At 39.5% G+C, this 21,248-nt stretch overlaps 1 pseudogene; it reads left to right on the top strand.

Moving 5' to 3' along the window:
• The window catches only part of LOC138426645 (pregnancy-associated glycoprotein 1-like), a 67,105-nt pseudogene that overhangs the window by 7,114 nt on the left and 38,743 nt on the right, over window positions 1-21,248 (top strand).

Here is a 21,248-nt window from a genome sequence, read left to right as displayed (position 1 = left end):
TTTGTGGCTATACTTGCTGTGTTGGCTTGTCAACCAAGGCCCTCCAGCGCAGAACCAGTTCACTGGGCCTACTTGCCTAATCCACCTTCCTTTCAGCCTGTCAATTCAATGAATGAGCCCATTAATGTATTTGTTACTGATACTCATCTTATGGGCGAGTCTTCCATCTATCCTAGTAATGCTAAAACAGTGGTCAGTGTTCCCTTCAATTTTTCAGGCGTGTCAGTTTATCTACCTATTTGCTTTGCCATACCTTCTTCCTTACAAGGATAAGCTCCAGTTCTGAATGGATGTGTTAGCACTTCCTTGAAAGGCATGCTTACTGATTCTCTGAGAAGCAATGGCAAGAGAGACTTTTGGTTCTTACAGCTGTTAATGCTGTGGGTGCAAAAAAGATTATATGATGCCATAAAATGGGCAGCTCTTCATTTAAAGGACTTTCTGAGCTGTGCACTGCCCCCTCCGGGTTCTGATGAACAAGGACTGCAGCCCTGGGAAAGCGTAAGCAGAAGTTCTGGCATTCCTCATTGGAAGGGATGTTTGTATGCCATAAGGTTATCTATTCCCATTGTTGCCATCAGACATTTTCTGACCGAATGGGGGTGCCCCTATCTTCCGAATAAACAATGGGACTTGATTTATTTAGAACCTTATAGGTCCGCATGGAACAATGCATTTCTCCCTATGCCTTTACTAATTACTAGGTGGCATTTTAATGGATGCCTTCCTCCTTTAGTGAGCTTCAATGGAACAGGTCCCTTGCAGCCTGAATTATGGAGAGCATTGGCTGCTATGGCACCTGTGATTATACATAGATCTTTAAATGAACAAAGATATATTGTATGGGCCTGTGTACATTCTCCCTATGCCTTTTTGTTGGCCAGAAATCAGAGTGATTTGGAAATTTTTAAAAGAGAAACTGTTTAAAATGTTGTATGTGTGAATTGTTTTGTATAAAATTGTGTTGATGGGAATAATTATAATAATTATAAGGCTGTGATGATTGTAAAACAATCACCATACTTGATGATTGCTGTAAAATTAGAGGGTCAATGGTTTGATGATTATGCATTGAAAGTTTTATATGATTTTAATGGCTTAATTTCTCGACCTAAGAGATTTATTGCAGCTCTGATTGTGGGAATAACTGCCTTGATTGCCACAATTGCTTCAGTTACAGTTTCTGCTGTTTCCCTGTCCAAAGAAGTGCATATTGCCTTGTTTGTCAATCAGCTGTCCTAAAATGTCTCTGTAGCTCTTACTATGAAGGAAATTATAGATAAGAAAATAGAAAATAAGGTCATTGTTTTAGAAGAAGCAGTCCTGCTTATGGGACATGAAATTACAAATTTAAAAAATTAAGTTGTCTTTAAGGTGCCATGCTGAATTTAAATGGATGTTCATTACCCCTCTACAAGTGAATGTGTCCATACATTCTTGGGAAAACATTAGGAATCATATTTTAGGCGTCTTAAATCATTCAGATTTTAGTACTGATATTTCTAAGTTACATCAGGATATTCAGAATTTGAAGCAGGCAGAGCCTGACTTTTCTTCTCAATGGCTTTCTAATTCCCTTTTTAAAAATCTGGAGGGATATCTTACCCATGGATCCTTTTCTACAATAATGATTAAATGTGGCCATGTGCTTTTGCCTGTTAGTTCTGATTTGTGTAATAGCCCCGTGCCTTTGCAGAGTACTCAACTGAAGTGTTTCTGCTCTATCTACTGAGTTTCATACTTATGCTCTAAAAAATAAAAAGGGAGGGATATCAGGAACCACATTAGGCATTACTAACAAAATGGAGGCACAGCCCCAAACCCCTCTTCTTGTCCCGCAGGCATAGACCTGGGATGAAGGAGCTAGGTCCTGTGATTCTGAATGTTTTTGCCTTTCCTTGGCTGGGTTGACTGAAAAGAATATTAAGGTGCTTATTGTTCTTCAGAGGAGTATGAAAAGGCACAGAGCCTTCTGAAGTTGTGCTCAGAGAATAATTCATAAAGTTAATCATTGACATTTGTTCAAAGATCTTTACAAAAGAGTGTTGCAGGATAAGCATGTAGGCTGCAGCTTGAGGCCATGGGAGGGATTGTTATCTGAAACTTATTTGTGAAGGAAATCTTTATAGCAACGGAGTTTTCTGAATTTAGGGCTTAAGAATAATTAAAAATTGTTAGAAGCAAAAGATTTAACGAATGTTGTAGTGTTAGCATGTTTTACTGCAGCTTATACAGATTAGGAATTTTAGCTTCTAATAGCTAGAAGCCTTTTTAAGAGATAGTGAGACCAGGATACTAGGGGAAAACAGTACTTAGAAAGATAAGAAATAAACTGAGGTTTTTTTGTATGCAGTCCAGATATAAACACAAGTTACAATGTAATCACAAGCTAAAGTAACCATAATAATGAGAGAACCCCTGAAGCAGAAACTCTGCTTGAAGGGCAATAATGATTTATGGAGACAATGAATCTGGGTGAGGGGAAATTGAAAACTGTCAAATCTCTGACCTGCATCATTACTTGCTGACATCGCTCATCCCTTCAAGCTGATTTCCTGGTTACTGGAGCTGGTCTCCAGCACACTACTATGTCAACAAAAGTCTGTGTAGTCAAGGCTATGGTTTTTCCAGTGGTCGTGTGTGGATGTGAGAGTTGGACTGTAAAAAAAGCTGACTCCCGAAGAATTGATGCTCTTGAACTGTGGTGTTGGAGAAGACTCTTGAGTGTCCCTTGGATGGCAAGGATATCCAACCAGTCCATCCTAAAGGAAATCAGTCCTGAATGTTCACTGGAAAGAGTGATGCTGAAGCTGAAATACCAATATTTTGGCTACCTGATGCAAAGAGCTGACTCATTTGAAAAACCCTGATGTTGGGAAAATTTGAGGGCAGGAGGAGAAGGGGATCACAGAGGATGAGATGGTTGAATGGCATCACCCACTCAATGGACATGAATATGTGTGGACTCCGGGAGTTGGTGATGAACAAGGAGGCCTTGGAGGTTAACATTCTTGGGCTCACAAAGAGTTGAACATGACTGAAGAAGGAAGAGAGTTCCAGAAAAAACATTTATTTCTGCTTTATTAACTATGCCAAAGCCTTTGACTGTGTGGATCACAATAAACAGTGGAAAATTCTGAAAGAGATGAGAATACCAGACCACCTGACCTGCGTCTGGAGAAATCTGTATGCAGGTCAGGAAGCAGCAGTTAGAACTGGACATAGAACAACAGACTGGTTCCAAATAGAAAAGGAGTACATCAAGGCTGTATATTGTCACCCTGCTTATTTAACTTCTATGCAGAATACATCATGAGAAACGCTGGGCTGGAAGAAGCACAAGCTGGAATCAAGATTGCTGGGAGACATATCAATAACCTCAGATATGCAGATGACACCACCCTTATGGCAGAAACTGAAGAGGATCTGAAAATTCTCTGGATGAAAGTTAAAGAGGAGAGTGAAAAAGTTGGCTTAAAGCTAAACATTCACAAAACGAAGACGATGGTATCTGGTCCCATCATTTCATGGGAAATAGATGGGAAAAGAGTGGAAACAGTGTCAGCTTTTATTTTGGGGGGGCTCCAAAATTACTGCAGATAGTGTCTGCAACCAGGAAATTAAAAGATGGTTACTCCTTGGAAGAAAAGCTATGACCAACGTAGATAGCATATTCAAAAGCAGAGACATTATTTTGCCAATCAAGGTCCATCTAGTCAAGGCTATGGTTTTTCCAGTGCTCATGTATGGATGTGAGAGTTGTCCTGTGAAGAAAAGTGAGCACCAAAGAATTGATGCTTTTAAACTGTGATGTGGGAGAAGACTGTTGAGAGTCCTTTGGACTGCAAGGATATCCATCCAGTCCATCCTAAAGGAGATCAGTCCTGGGTGCTCATTGGCAGGACTGATGCTGAAGCTGAAACTCCAATACTTTGGACACCTAATGCGAAGAATTGACTCATTTTCAAGACTCTAATGCTGGGAGGGATTGGGGGCAGAAGGATAAGGAGACGACGAGGATGAGATGTTGGATGACATTACCAATTCGATGGACATAAGTCTGAGCTAACTACGGGAGTTTGTGATGGACAGGGAGGCCTGGCTTGCTGTGATTCATGGGGTCCCAAAGAGTCTGACACGACTGAGTGACTGTGCTGAACTGACCCTAGGTTTGTTCTGGTGTTTCACATATTTAACTGTGTGACCTTAATCAAGTCCCTTAACCTCAGTTTTTTTCTTCTGAAAAATAGGCTCCATGATACTTCAAAAGTTTAGATTGCATACATGCCTGCAAAGAGCAGGTGGCCCTGAGAGGGCTTTCTGGGTTCCTGACTTTGGAACAAATATGAATTATTCTGCCACCTGGGGAGAAGGAAATCTTCTCTTTAGAGGTAATGGCTGCCATCCCCAAGGCTAAATATTGATTCAAGCCAAATAACATCTATTTCTGAACCATGACACAGAACTCTGACTGAGCCAATGCTTCTGTTTTCTGGGGTCCCACAAGAGCTAATAATTACTGTCTCAGATTACTCCCTTCCTCAGCCTTACCAGTCAGCCCTTCCTTGCCTACTACTTGTAACCATTTCCCACATCTCCAGCATAGCAACAAGTAGCTGTTATGGCTGCTTCTCATAGCAACAACTATGGCAACCTGCACAGTCCAATTTCAGCCTGTTAAATTAAACTGTCGTATGGCCCATCATGGTTCAAATACCTACATTGGCCTTAGAAACATTTCTATGCCTGCTGTTTAATGAGGAAATATGTGTGGACCTGATCTAGTTTATGTTTCCAAGCATGATTCCAACCATGCATTGAGGGAACCAGACATTAGGCATCTAACTACCCACAGGAATTAACAAAGCAAACCACCCATCGTGCATTTCTCACTTACCTCAAAACAATATTGAAGTGATCTGCTGCAATGATCTGATACATTGGCATGTATACTCTAGACGGGACACTTTTCCTCTGGATTTGTTTTCCACCTAGTGAAGAATGTCTACCATGAACCTGGCCCGCCAGCATCTGGCCACCTGGTTTTCTCAGCTGACTCCAGGTCCCTTCCACATCTGTCAGTAAAATCTAGAGAACAAACTCAGTCAAAGCTCTCACTTCTGCAGAAAACAGCTTTTGGTTTTTTTTAGAAAACAATCTTTGGTAACACATTCAAAATCTTGTGCTCCTTGCCTTGGATTCAAGGACTTGTACCAGAGGATGGGAAGCTTCCCCTTCCACCTAAGTCTTTCTCTACTCCCACCAGGGCCAGAGGCTTCACAGGACACTTTGACCTCATTGGTATTGTTCAGTTGCTAAGTCATGCCTTACACTTTGTGATTACATGTACGGCAGCAAAACACGCTTCCTTGTCTTTCACTATTTTGTGGAGTTTCCTCAAACTCATGTCCATTGAGTTACTGATGCCATCTCATCCTTTTGACAACTCTCTTTCTGCCAACAATCTTTCCCATCATCAGAGTCTCTTCCAATGACTCAGCTCTTCACATCAGGTGGCCTAAATGTTGGAGCTTCATCATCAGCATCAGTCATTGCATTGAATATTGCTCTACTACTTCCAAAAGAAAACTCATGTTTCCAATCACCTAACAATATTGACCATTGATAAAGTTTAATAGAACAGGGTTGTTGTGCCCTGGGAAATCCCAGAACTGCTGCCTTGTCTTTCTCTTACCATTCTCTGAACCTGACAGAAAATTGCATCCCTACAGCTACTCTTGCTTGAAAAGTCCTATCAACCTATCATTGTCAGCTATCTAGGAACTGTTCCTTCCTCCTTCACCAAAGACTTCTGCCTGCTCCCTGATTGTTCTCTGTACATCAGTTCAGAGCACTTGCTATATCATGCAACTTCTTGCTATATCATGGGTGCAGCACGTCAGACTTCCCTGTCCATCAAAAACTTCTGGAGCTTGTTGCCACCCAAAAATTTCATCTTCTGTATTCCCCTTTGCCTCCTGGCTTTAATCTTTCCCAGCATTGGGGACTTTTCTACTAAGTCAGTTCTTCCCATCAGGTGGCCAGTGTATTGGAGGTTGAGCTTCAGCATCTGTCCTTCCAATGTATATTCAGAACTTATTTCCTGTAGTGTGGACTGGTTGGATATCCATGCAGTCGAATGGACTCTCAAGAGTCTTGTCAAACACCAGAATTTAAAAGCATCAATTATTTGGTGATCAGGTTTCTCTACGGTCCAACTCTCACATCCATCACAACTTCTGGCAAAACCATAGCTTTGACTATACAGGCATTTGCCGGTAAAGCAGTGTCTCTGCTTTTTAGTATGCTGTCTAGGTTTTTCATAGCTTTATCTTCCAAGGATCAGTGTCTCTTTTTTCACAGCTGCAGTCACTACCTCCAGTGATTTTTGGAGCCCAGGAAAATAAAGCCTGTCACTGTTTTCATTGTTTCTCCATGTATTTGCCATGAAGTAATGGAATGGGATGCCATGATCTATGTTTTTTGATTTGTACACACCATATCAAGTCCTTCCCTAAGAATAAATACAAAAATGTTGTCTGAGAAGGCCTTACAAATAACTTAGAAAGGAAGAGAAGCAGGAGGCAAAGGAGAAAAGAAAGACATACCCTGCTGAATGTAGAGTGCGAAAGAATACCAAGGAGAGATTTTTTAAAAGCCTTCCTAAGTTCTCAGTGCAAAGAAATAGAAGGAAAACAACAGGAAAGACCGGAGATCTGCTCAAGAAAATTAGAGATAGGGAGGGAACATTTCATGAAAAGGTGGGCACAATAAAGGACAGAAATTATGTGGACCTAACAAAATCAGATGATATTAAGAAGATGTTGAAAGAATTCGTACAACTGTACAAAAAGATATTAATGATCCAGATAACCACGATGGTGTGATCACTGACCTAGAGCTAGACATCCTGAAATGCACATCAAGTGGGCCTTCAGAAGCATCACTAGGAGCAAAGCTATTGAAGATGATGGAATTGCAGTTGAGCTATTTCAAATCCTAAAAGGTGATGCTGTTTAACTGCTGTACTCAGTATGCTAGCAAATGTGGAAAACTCAGCAGTGGCCACAGGACTGGAAAGGTCGTACTCATTCCAATCGAAAAGAAAGGCAGTTTCAAAGAATGCTCAACTACCACACAGCTGCACTCATCTCACATGCTACCAAAGTAATTTCTCCAAGCAAGCCTTACACAGTACATGAACTGTGAAATTCCATATGTTCAAGTTAGATTTAGAAAAGGCAGAGGAACCAGAGATCAGATTCCCAGCATCCACAGGATCATAGAAAAAGCAAGAGAATTGCAGAAAGACACCTACCTCTGCTTCATTGAATTTGCAAAAGCCTTTGACTGTGTGGATCAAAACAAACTGTGGAAAACTGACAGAGACTGGAATATCAGACCATCTTATCTGCTTTCTGAGAAATCTGGATGCAGGTAGAGAAATAACAGCGAGAACTGAACATGGATCAACAGACTGGTTCCAAATCAGGAAAGGAGTATGTCAAGGCTCTATATTGTCACCCTGATTACTTAACTTATATGCACCTCATGAGAAATTCCCAACTGGAAGAAGCACAAACTGGAATAAAATTTCCAGAAGAAACATCAATAACCTCAGATATGCAGATGACACTACCCTCATGGCAGAAAGTGAAGAGGAACTAACAGCCTCTTGATGAAAGTGAAAGAGGAGAGTGAAACATCTGGCTTAACCTCCCCATTCAGAAAATGAAGATCATGGCATTTGGTCCCATCACTTAATGGCAAATAGATGGGGGAACAATGGAAACAGTGAGAGACTTTGTCTTTAGGGGCTCCAAAATCACTGCAGATGATGACTGCAGTTATGAAATTAAAAGATGCTTGCTTGTTTGAAGAAAAGCTGTGACAAACCTAGACAGCATTTTTCAATGCAGAGACATTGCTTTGCTAAAAATGTTCAGTATAATCAATGCTATGATTTTCCAGTTGGCATGTATGGATGTGACAGTTGCACCATAAAGAGCGGTGAGTGTTAAAGAATTGATGCCTTTGAACTGTGGTGTTGAATAAGACTCTTGAGAGTCCCTTGGACTGCAAGGAGCTCCAACCAGTCAATGGTAAAGGAAATCAATTCTGAATATTCATTGGAAGGACTGAATCTGAACCTGAAGCTCCAATACTTTGGCCAACTGGTGTAAAAAACAGAATCATTAGGAAAGACCTTGTTGCTGGGAAAGATTGAAGGCAGGAGGAGACGAGTACAACAGAGAACGAGATGGTTGGATGGCATCACTGACTTGATGGACATGAGTTTGAGCAAGCTTTGGGATTTGGTGAAGGACAGGGAGGCATGGCATGCTATAGTCCATGGGGTTGCAAAGAGTTCGACATGACTGAGCGACTGAACTGAATTGGATATACCCCATGGCAAATACTATTTGTAATTGGTATGTTTATCCAGCAAGACTGGGGCTCCCTATGGCCCCAACACTTATCCCCAATCATGTTTCTACCCATGAACAGAAGTCAGTGCCTAGCATTCACAAGGCATTCAGTGAGTGCTGATCGCAGTGGGACCTCCATTTTGGTAGACATAGAGGAGCAAAGGACACATTTATCCTCCTGTCTCAAATAACTCCAAAATAGACAAGATAAATGAAAGAGTAATTTTTTACATCAAACATCTGGCAGCAGAGAATGGATTTCTGGGGAGAGGATGTGGGGAGCAAGCAAGGTGAGTTCTACAATTGCCCCAACTCTAGAAATAGTTCCAACACATACCTGGAGGGGATATCTAGGCTGAGACCAACAGTCTCCCCAAAAATAGAGATTTGAGGCTCTAGATAGTTAAGAGTTCACAGGAGAAAGCTGTGATAGAACTGTGGGAAGGTACGGATGATACCCCTCCAGTATTCAGTGAAGAGTTGACAGTACTGTTCAGAATTGTAGGGGAAAACCCTTGAGCCTCGAGTAGAGCCAAGTCTAATTGTGTCCTCACCCATCAGAGTGGAAATTATTCATAATTCTCATGACATCAGTAGGGCCTTGAAGACAATATTGCCTTGCCAGTGGGGAATAATAAACCTGGTCTAAAGGCTGGTCGCATTAGAACTGATTTGAATCAGTTCTAATGAGATGGATGAAACTGGAGACGATTATACAGAGTGAAGTAAGCCAGAAAGAAGGACACCAATACAGTATACTAACACATATAAATGGAATTTAGAGAGATGGCAATGATGACCCTGTGTGCAAGACAGTGAAAGAGACACAGATGTGTAGGGTGGAATTTTGGACTCATAGGGAGAGGTAGAGGGTGGGATGATTTGGGAGAATGGCATTGAAACAAGTATACTATCATGTAAGAAATGAATCGCTAGTCTATGTCTGATGGGGGATGCAGGATGCTTGGGGCTGGTGCATGGGGATAACCCGGAGAGATGTTGTGGGGAGGGAGGTGGGAGGGGGGGGTTCATGTTTGGGAACGCATGTATACCCGTGGTGGATTCGTGTCAATGTATGGCAAAACCAATACAGTATTGTAAAGTAAAATAAAGTAAAAATAAAAATTAAAAAAAAAATGCTGGTTGCACCTCAGCTTAAAAAACTGAACAGCAAGCCTGCAAAACATACAACTGTTTCCAAGAAATTAACAGTATGTGCAAACAGTGCCAGGAATAATTTATAATAATTAAAAAAACGTCCAGCATCCAAAGGGTAAAAACTACCACATTCAACATTCAATTTAAAATTTCCATATAAATTGTGAAAGTATTTGTCCTAGTTTCTTCACAGTATTGCAAAGTAATTATCCTCGAATTAAGATATATAAATGTAAAAATAAAATTTCCAAATGTGCAAAGAAGCAAGAAAATATCCAAAATGAAGGGAAAATCAATCAGTAACAACACGCTCAATCACTACAAAAATATCCGGATGATATTTGCCTAGTCTTTCACATACACCAGTGAAAATTTTTTTCCTCCTCCTTTGCACTTCTGGCTCTTTTCAGTCAACCATGGCCCTTGTGCCAGGTCCTGGAATCTTGGTCCTCTGTCACTTGCAGTGATGTCCTAGTTCCATCAGCATATTGTAAAGTAATTATCCTCAAATTAAGATAAATGAATGTAAAAAGAAAAAAATTCTGGATGTGCAAAGAAGAAGAAAATATCCATAATGATAGAAAAATCAATTAGTAAACACAGTTAAAAATATTCATTACATAATTAGCAGAGAATGATATTAAAATACTTACTACAACAATAATCCTTATATTCATGAAGGTGAAGAGTACTGAGTATGTTAAATAGAGACATGGAAAATAGTATGGGAAAGAATGTGGGAAAAAAAAATTAATTGTCCATCACAGAACTTGAAACAACTTTAAGAATACTAAAATATATGTAGATGGAATCCAACAGGAAGTTAAAGACAGGAGAATAGAGAAAAGAACTTCATAATTACTGGCTGAAATTTTTCCAGATATGATGAAAGCTTTAAACTCATAAACACGGAAGCTCAATTAATTCAAGGACAAGAAGTATGACAACTATACAAAGGCACATCATAATTCATTGCTTAAAACAATCAACCAAAGAAATGTAACCAGAAGGAAAAACAGACACAGCAGAACAAAAAAATGGAAATACAGCAGATTAGGCATATGAAACAATGTTAGGCAGAGGACACTGGCACCAAATCTTAGAGTGCTGAGAGAAATATAGACTCAGAGTTCTATACCCAAGAAAAATACATATCAAAAACAAGATAAATACTTTCTCAGACGTACAACAACTACAAGATTGCATCACCACCAACAGACCAACGTAATAAATGTTTTATAAAAGGTCTCAAGTCAGAAGGAATTTGAACGGAAGGGGAAATCTGGATCTACAGGAGGTAGAAACAGTACCCCAAATGATATACAAGTAATATATATTAAAAGGCAAATATAACGACTTTAACAGTGGTCCAGTGGTTAAGGATTTGCTTTGCAATGGAGGGAATGCTGGTGTGTTTCTTTGCCAGATAACTCAAATTCCACATGCCACTGAGCAACTAGGCCTGCATGTCTCAAAGAGAGTTTACATGCGTCAAGTAATGAGCTTGCCTTCCTCAAATAGAGAGTCTCTACCACAAGGAAAGATGCTGCATGCCACACTAAGACCCAACACAGCCAAAGAAATGATAAATAAATATATAATTTAATAATTATCAATATTTATGATAATTAATAATGACATACTGGCAAGTTAAAGATGCATTTAATAAAGTGACAAAGTCTATAAAAGGGAAACATAAAATCTTTTCACTTACAAAGAAGTCAGAGATATAAGGAGACATGGGAAGAAAGAACATGGGATAAACTGAAGATAAAGAGCAAGATGATCAAATTAAACCCAACTAGAGTTAACCCCTCAGATGGGAACCCAGACTGAAGATATACTCCAGGCCCCTGATGAGAGCAGATCTCCATACACTGCACTCTGCAGCTGAAACAGAGCCTGCCAGGCTCCAGGGCCCCCATGTGCCTGGGCACAGAGCAGCACCATAAGTTTTTATGGAACAGTAAATTAGAAGACTTCAGTCATATGAAGTGCATCCTGTTTGTAAAGAAATGGCATTATAAATCAATGTTCACTGGACAGAAGAAGGTGCTAGCATAGTGCGGACTTTCCCTCCTTTACTACTGTAATTCTATCCAGGAAGGAGCAGATAAATTGGCAGGACTTACATCTCTTCAATACTAGATATACTTGACCTGGGACACATGTTCGATTTTCATGGTTCATTCTATTTTCTTTGCTCACACTGAGCAACAGAGACTGCTCCTCTAAACCAAAACTCAATCACTACAAACAAATCCAGATGATATTTGCAGTCTTTCACATAAACCAGTGAAAACTTGTTTCTTCCTAATTTGAACTCCTGGGTCTTTTCAACCAACCATGGCTCTTGTGCCAAGTCCTGGAATCCTGGTCCTCTGTCGCTTGCAGCAATGTTCCTTTACATCAGGCCTCAATTATGCTCAATGGAATTCCTATTCAGAGTGGTCATAATACATGCAAACATAGAAAGAACAGGGAGCTCCTTACACTCCTCTCTTGTTCATTCACTACATACATTCACTGAACACCTGTGTAGTAAGCCTGTTACAAACAAACCTCCAAGTTGATAACTTTCAAACATGTAAAAGTACATTTGCATGTGCAATCACATCAGTTTGTTCACAGATCTCACATACATTGTCATGGGAACATCCCAGGCAAGTCGGTGTGCTTTTGTGTACTTTACTGTACAGAACTCTACGGAGTACAATAAGTGTTGGTCACTCAATCGGGCCTGACTCTTTGTGACTCCATGGACTACAGCCCACAAGGCTCCACTGTCCATAAGATTTTTCAAGCAAGGATACTGGAGTGTGTTCCCATTTCCTTCTCCAGGGGATCTTCCCAATCAAGGGACTAAACCTGGGTCTGCTGCACTGCAGGCAAATTCTTTACTGAATGAGCTACAAGGGAAAGTGATGGAGTAAAATAGTGCAGTATTTTTAGTTCAAGCCTACGATGTCTGAAAGGAAGCATAAATGCAGTGATAATATAGATAGTACTACTATTCTATTTTTTAAAGTGTGCTTATTTGCTCAGCTGTGTTCAACTTTGGCAACATATGGACTGTAGTCAGCCAGGCTCATCTTGCCATGGGGATTGTCCAAATAAGAATACCGGAGTGTGTTGCCATGCACTATCCATGTACTGCAAGATTTAAAATGTTTATTTTATTGTGTTTGTTTTTTATGCATGATTTGCATGAAAAGTATCATAAAGCTATTAAACTAGAGCAATATATAGCCATTTGTCTTAGTTGGCTGTCTAAGAATCTTTGCTGGACTTACGAAGAAATTGGGATTTTTGAACACCCTTTTGAAATGTAACTTGTTCATACACAGGGGACTTACTGTCCTGCTAAGACATGTGGATCCAAACGTGAGCACATCCCCTCCAGGTCCATTCTTAGTTGTAACATTCTTGGTTAGGATTTTGGAGGAAGCGCGAGATCTCCATAATTCTAGCCATTTTAACCTCCATAATTAGCCATTCTAATCTCCATAATTCTAACCACATCTTGGTTGGGACTTTACAGGAAAAGTGAGATCTCCATAATTCTAGCCATTCTAACCTCCATAATTAATCATTCTAATCTCCATAATTCTAACCACATCTTGGTTGGGATTTTAGAGGAAACATGAGATCTCCATAATTCTAGCCATTCTAACCTCCATAATTAGTCATTCTAATCTCCATAATTCTAATGATATCTTGGTTGTGATTTTAGAGGAAATGTGAGATCTCCATAATTCTAGCCATATCAGTCCTTCAAAAGACCTTGATCAAGAGAAACTAATATGAAAGTAGAAATAGTCATTGTGTTTCTACACACTTCTAGAAAGTGTTGCTAACTCCTCAGTACTGGATCTTGTAATGCTGGTGACAGGATGGTGAGGTGATGTGAACAGAAGTAAGGAAGGTGAGACAGGTATATCAGAATGTGAGGTAATAAAGACAAGGTATTTAGAAGCTGAAGAATTGAGAGGAATTTGGGACCAGATTTGGAAAAGCAGTTTTCAAAACAAATTGGGTCCTGTGGTATGTATCCTCATTTCAGTCCTTAGAAGATCTCTAGTGATCAGTCTGTCTTTTTTTTTTTTTTTTTTTCCTGGAACACAGTTCCGATCCATCCAGCTGTCTCATTGCTGCTCCTTCCGCCTGGCTCCCACACTGTGCCCAGCTGTTCAGCCTAATATATTCAGAAAAGGTTTGTTCTTTAAGGCAGACACCACTGGCTGCCTGCAAAATGATCTATTCTCTGCTTCTCTTTCAAAACTGAAAATAGTTTGTTATATAGCCATGAGCCCAGTAGCTACAGGACTGCATGTCCCACCCACCTGTGCTCTTGGTCAAGACTGGTGACTGAGATGCAAGCAGACCTGTAAGAGGGATTTCTTGGAAGACTGCTTTCAAGGAGCTGATTTAGCTGAGAGAAAAGTATCTTCCCTTCCCCACCTTCTTCCTAGATGCTCCCTGGATTTTAGTTGTGATGGCTGGAACGCCTGCAGTCGTGTTGGACAATCATGTAACTTTGGAGATGGATACCACCCAAGCTCTCACTGGCCCACTTCCAGCTTTGTTTCAGTGGAAGACAAAAAATCAAATTTATCTTGCTAAAGTTTTGGTTGTTTTAGATTTTTGCGATGTGCATCCAAACTAATCTTGATACTACTATGTGTTTAATGTGATATAGCCTTATTATTTTGTTGGGTGTAGTGCATATATTTATATTTTACATTTATCTTATTTTTAATTTATAAATTGATTCATCAACCACAGGTATATCTAAAGTATATAAGTGCAAAATTATGATTATAAGCATACTGTCCTATAGATTTTTAATTTTCATACTTTCTAATCTTCTTTCCTGTCTTGTTTTCTTCATATTGGTACAGCCTGGGTCATTTCCTCTCTTACAACCTCATCCATATCCATATCTGCCGGCCAAAACAGGCTGAAAGCTGTGTGGGGAGAATCAAAGAAGAATGAATTACAGGGACATGAATGAAGGGTGGTGGCCCTTGTTACTCATCATGAATATTCTGTAGTAGGATTACATTCCCTTGCCCTTCTGTGGATTCACACCTCTAGGTTTGCCATGACCATGGTAGATACTTTGGCCAGTGGAATTTGAGTAGAGATGATATTTCAGTTCCAAATGGAAGTATTATTTTCTGCTCCACTAGCTGGAATGCAGATGTAATGACAGGGGCTGGAGCAGCCATGTTAGACCAGAGGTAAGTAGCAAAGGTGGAGGATGTAAAAAGAAAGAAGTGGGTCCCTATTTCTCTGGAGAGACTGCACTAATATTATCTGAAAGATAATTGAAATTATATTGTATTTAAGACAATGTTATTTAAGGTTTTATTACAGTAGTTGAACCTGTAACCTAACACTCATAATAGAATAACTGATCTTTGTGTTAGCCTTGTCTTGACTTTAGAGTGTGGTATAATGAGACAAGACCTACTGACGTATACTCACAAGTGAGTCAAGTGACAGCCCTGCCCTCTGGAAGCTGTAGTCTAGTGTGCATTTCAGAAATTCAAGCAAGAACAAAGCGACATGATGGGGACAGCTTCAAGATGCTGTAGGAACACTTAGGAGGGGAACCTAAATCAGTCCTGGTCTCAGGAAGTTGCTTGAAGTGGTGGACAATCCTCTATTGGTCTCCTTAAAAATAGACCATGGTGCCAAATTTCATGTAAAAGTAATGTATTTCAAATTCCTTCCAGAGTGTTTTCCCTTTTGATCCAGTGCTTAAAATATGCATTGGACATCTGGCTTGGGAAGATTTCAAATGCCCCAAGGCAACTAAACCCACGGGCCACAACGACTGAGCCTGACTGACCAAGAGTCTGTGATCTGCATCAAGAGAAGCACAGGATTGAATAGCCAGTGCACTGCCATTACAGAGTAGCCCCAGCTCACTGCAAATAGAGAAGCAATGAAGCAGTGAAGAAGCAATGAAGAACTAGTGCAGCCTAATTTATATATATATATATATATATATATATATATATATATATATATATGGGGGAAAAAAACAATAGCAGAAGAATTGTGGGAGACTTTAATATCCCATTCACACCTATGGATAGATCAACTTAACAGGGAAATAGCAAGGGAACACAAACTTTAAATGATATAATAGACCAGTTAGACCTAATTGATATCTATAGGACATTTAAACCCAAGACAATGAGTTTCAACTTTTTCGCAGCTGCACATGGAACATTTTCCAGGATAGATCACGTCCTGGGACATAAATCTAGGCTTGGCAAATTCAAAATAATTGAAATAATTCCAAGCATCTTTTCTGACCACAATGCAGTAAGATTAGATCTCAATTACAGGAGAAACACTATTAAAAATTCTAACATATGGAGGCTGAACAACACGCTGTTGAATAACCAACAATTCACAGAATATATAAAAAAGAAATCAAAATATGCATAGAAATGAATAAAAATGAAAACACAACAACCCCCAAACTATGGGAAAATGTAAAAACAATGTAAAACCAATGTTAAAGGGAAGGTTCACAGCAATACATGCCTACCTCAAGAAACAAGTCAAATAAACAACCTAACTCTTCACCTAGAGAAACTAGAAAAGGAAGAAATGAAGAACCCCCGGGGTTAGTAGAAAGAAAGAAAACTTAAAAATTAGGGCATAAATAAATGCAAAAGAAACAAAGGAAACCATAAGAAAAATCAACGAAGCCAAAAGCTGGTTCTTTGAAAGGATAAATAACATTGAAAAACCATTACCCAGACTCATCAAGAAACAAAGGGAGAAGAATCAAATCACAAAATTAGAAATGAAAATGGAGAGATAACAACAGATAACACAGAAATACAAAGTCTCATAAGACACTACTATCCGCAACTTCCGCCAATAAAATGGACAACTTGGAAGAAATGGATAAATTCTTAGAAAATAAACTTTCCAAAACTGAACCAGGAAGAAATAGAAAATCTTAAGAGACCCATCACAACCTCAGAAATTGAAACTGTAATCAGAAATATTCCAGCAAACAAAAGCCCAGGACCAGATGGCTTCACAGCTGAATTCTACCAAAAATTTAGAGAAGCCTTAACACATATCCTACTCAAACACTTCCAGAAAATTGCAGACTAAGACAAACTGCCAAACTCATTCTATGAGGCCAACCATCACACTAACACCAAAACCAAACAAAGATGCCACATATAGGACAATATCACTGAGGAACATAGATGTAAATCTTTTAACATAATTCTAACAAACAGAACGCAACAACATATTAAAAAAGATCATATTACATGACCAAGTGGGATTTATCCCAGGGATGCAAGGATTTTCCACTATGCACAAATCAATCAACATTTTACACCACATAAACAAATTGAAAGATAAGAACCATATGCTTATCTCAATAGATGCAGGGAAAACATTTGAAAAATTCAACATCCATTTATGGTAAAACCCTCCAGAAAGCAGCAATAGAAGGAACACACCTCAACATAATAAAAGCTATGTATGACAATACCACAGCAAACATTATCCTCAATGGTGAAAAATTGAAAGCATTTCCCCTAAAGTCAGGAATAAGACAAGGGTGTCCCATTTCATCATTACTATTCAATATAGCTTTGGAAGTTTTGGCCACAGCAATCAGAGGGGAAAAAAAAAAAAGATATGAAAGGAATCCAGACTGGAAAAGTAGAAGTAAAACTCTCACTGTGTGCAGATGACATGATCCTCTATATAGAAAACCTAAAAACTCCAGCAGAAAATGACTAGAGCTAATTAATGCAAATAGCAAAGTTGCAGGATATAAAATTAATGGACAGAAATCCCTTTCATTCCTATACACAAATAATAAGAAAATAAAAAAGAAATTAAGGAAACAATCCCATTCACCATTTCAATGGAAAGAATAAAATACATAGGAATATATTTACCTAAAGAAACAAAATACATATATATAGAAAACTATAAGACACTAGTGAAAGAAATCAAAGAGAACACTAATAGATGGAGAAATATACTGTGTTCATAGATCAGAAGAATCAATATAGTGGAAATGAGTATACTATCCAAAGCAATCTGTAGATTCGATGCAGTCCCTATCAAGCTACCAATGGTATTTTTCACAGAGCTGGAAAAAATAATTTCACAGTTTGTATGGAAACACAAAAAACCTGGAATAGCCAAAGCAATCTTGAGAAAGAAGAATGGAACTGGAGGAATCAACCTGCCTGGCTTCAGGATCTACTGCAAAGTTACAGTCATGAAAACAGTATTGTACTGGCACAAAGACAGAAATATAGAACAGTGAAACAAAATAGAAAGCCCAGGGATAAACCCATGCACCTATGGACACCTTATCTTTGACAAAGGAAGCAAGGATACGCAATGGAGAAAAGACAAACTCTTTAACAAGTGTTGCTGGGAAAACTGGTCAACCATTTGTAAAAGAATGAGACTAGAATGCTTTCTAAAACCATACACAAAAATAAACTCTAAATTGATTAAGGACCTAAACTTACAACCAGAAACTATGAAACTTCTAGAGGAAAGCATAGGCAAAACACTCTGACATAAATCACAGTGGGATCCTCTAGGACCCAACTCCCACAGTTTTGGAAATGAAAGCCAAAGGAAACAAATGGGACCTAATTAAACTAAAAAGCTTTTGCACAATGAAGGAAAGAATAGCAAGGTGAAAAGACAACCTTCAGAATGGTAGAAAATAATAACAAATGAAGCAACTGACAAATGATAAAACTCAAAAATATACAAGCAACTCCTTCAGCTCAATTCCAGAAAAATAAATGACCAAATTAAAAAATGGGCCAAAGAACTAAACAGATATTTCTCCAAAGGAGACATACATACAGATGACTAACAAACACATGAAAAGTTGCTCAACATCGCTCATTACCAGAGAAATGCAAATCAAACCCACAATGAGTTACCATTTTACACCATTCAGAATGGCTGCTATCCAAAAGTCTACAAACAATAAATGCTGGAGAGCATGTGGAGAAAAGGGAACCCTCTTACACTACTGGTGGGAATGCACACTGGTACTACCACTCTGGAGAGCAGTGTGGAGATTCCTTGAAAAACTGGAACTAGAACTGCCTTATGACCCAGCAATCCCACTGCTGGGCATACACACTGAAGAAACCAGAATTGAAAGAGACACGTGTACCCCAATGTTCATCACAGCACTGTTTATAATAGCCCTGACATGGAAGCAACCTAGATGTCCATCAGCAGATGAATGGATGAGAAAGCCATGGTATATATATACAATGGAGTATTACTCAACCATTAAAAAAATACATTTGAATCAGTTCTAATGAGGTGGGTGTAACTGCAGCATATTATAAAGAGTGAAGTAGGCCAGAAATAAAAACACCAATACAGTAAAAGTTGGCTTAAAGCTCAATATTCAGAAAATGAAGATCATGGCATCTGGTCCCATCTCTTCATGGGAAATAGATGGGGAAACAGTGGAAACAGTGTCAGACTTTATTTTTGGGGGCTCCAAAATCACTGCAGATGGTGACTGCAGCCATGAAATTAAAAGACTCTTACTCCTTGGAAGAAAAGTTATGACCTACCTAGGTAGCATATTCAAAAGCAGAGACATTACTTTGCCGACTAAGGTCCATCTAGTCAAGGCTATGGTTTTTCCAGTGGTCATGTATATATATGAGAGTTGGATGGTGAAGAAGGCTGAGCGCCGAAGAATTGATGCCTTTGAACTGTGGTGTTGGAGAAGACTCTTGAGGGTCCCTTGGACTGCAAGCAGATCCAACCAATCCATTCTGAAGGAGATCAGCCCTGGGATTTCTTTGGAAGGAATGATTATAAAGCTGAAACTCCAGTACTTTGGCCACCTCATGTGAAGAGTTGACTCATTGGAAAAGACTCTGATGCTGGGAGGGATTGGGGACAGGAGGAGAAGGGGACAACACAGGATGAGATGGCTAGATGGCATCACTGACTCGATGGACGTGAGTCTGAGTGAACTCCGGGAGTTGGTGATGGACAGGAGGCCTGGCATGCTGCAATTCATGGGGTCGCAAAGAGTCGGATACGACTGAGTGACTAAACTGAACTGAACTGAACTGAACTGAATATATGTAATTTTGAAGATGGTAATGATAACACTATACGCAAGACAGCAAAAGAGACACAGATGTGTAGAACAGTCTTCTGGACTCTGTGGGAGACGGCGAGGGTGGGAGAATTTCAAAGAATGGCATTGTAACACGTATATTATCATATGTAAAATGGATGGTCAGTCTAGGTTTGATGAACGAGACAGGGTGCTTGGGAATGGTGTACTAGAATGACCTAGAGGTATGTGATGGTGAGAAGGGTGGGAGGGGGTTTAAGGATGGGGAACACATGTACACCTGTGGCAGATTCATGTCAATGTATGGCAAAACCACTACCAAACTGTAAAGTACCTGGCCTCCAATTAAAAGGTAAATCAATTTATATTAAAAAATATTCTCATAGAGAAATCAGTGAGGTCTCAGGGGAAGCAGGACATGAAAAAAGATGAAACATTCTGGGTCTGATATTATGCAAGTCGTGGAGAGGGAAGCTATAGCCTGTTTTCATGGGAACTTGGGACAACGTGCCCCAACCCAAGGCTAGGGAGCTGAGATTTCACACTCCCACTAGCATCTCCCTCTCATCCTTCAACTAACACCAAACTTGTGTCTTGAAGCCTTTGTATTAGATCCTCCAAAGACAAATCAAAGGTGACACTAGAAGCAAAAAGACACCAAAGCTCAGGAAAATGCAACCTCAGATAATGTCTCAATTTCCGCACCCACTCTGGCATCTCCAGCATCATATCTGGAATCCTGTGAGTTTAAAGAACTCCATGAGTCTCTAGACATAAGTGTTTTTCAAAATTCAGCTTTTAATTTATATAGGTATATAGTTAATTTGCAGTATTGTATTAATATTAGTTTTATGGGAAATTAATTCTTTATACATACACATGTATCCATTCTTTTTTAGGTTATTTTCCCATACAGGCTATTACAGCCTACTGAGAAGAATTCCTCTGCTGTACAGTAGGTCTTTGTTGATTGTCTATTACATACATAAAGTAGTATACATATATTCATCTCAAACTCTCAATTTATCCCTCTCCCACCTTTCCACTTTGGTAACTATAATTATTGTTTTGATGGAGGAAAGTGTCTATAGGTACTTTTGGGATCAAGGGTCAGTGCTTGTGAGAGGGGAGGGGCCAAGGAAAGCAAGCCTGGAGAGACTCATTGAAGATGATGGTAAATGTTGAGAAGGGCCTGGCCATGTAAAAAGCTGGGAGAAAACTATGGTAGATGTAGGAAGCAGCCCCTGCTAAGGACCAAGGTAACCAAGCTTAATAAATGGCTACCCTTCCACTGCCAACCTTCCTTTCATGCTTGGAACTTGGCCTGCAGGTCAACCACCATGACCTTATCCCATGCTTCAGTTGTGAGTTAGCCGCAATGAGGCATGTCAGCCTTCCCAAAAAGGGAGAACCTGAGGCTATCATGGGGCTGAATATGCTCTGGACTCAGGGATGTTTACCCAAACATTATCACCAGAAGCATCAGGTGCTGGGGAAGAACCAATGCCTCTGAC

Source organism: Ovis canadensis, chromosome 21 (assembly GCF_042477335.2).
Source record: "Ovis canadensis isolate MfBH-ARS-UI-01 breed Bighorn chromosome 21, ARS-UI_OviCan_v2, whole genome shotgun sequence".
NCBI classification, from domain to species: domain Eukaryota; kingdom Metazoa; phylum Chordata; class Mammalia; order Artiodactyla; family Bovidae; genus Ovis; species Ovis canadensis.
This window is presented reverse-complemented; position numbering and strand designations above follow the sequence as displayed.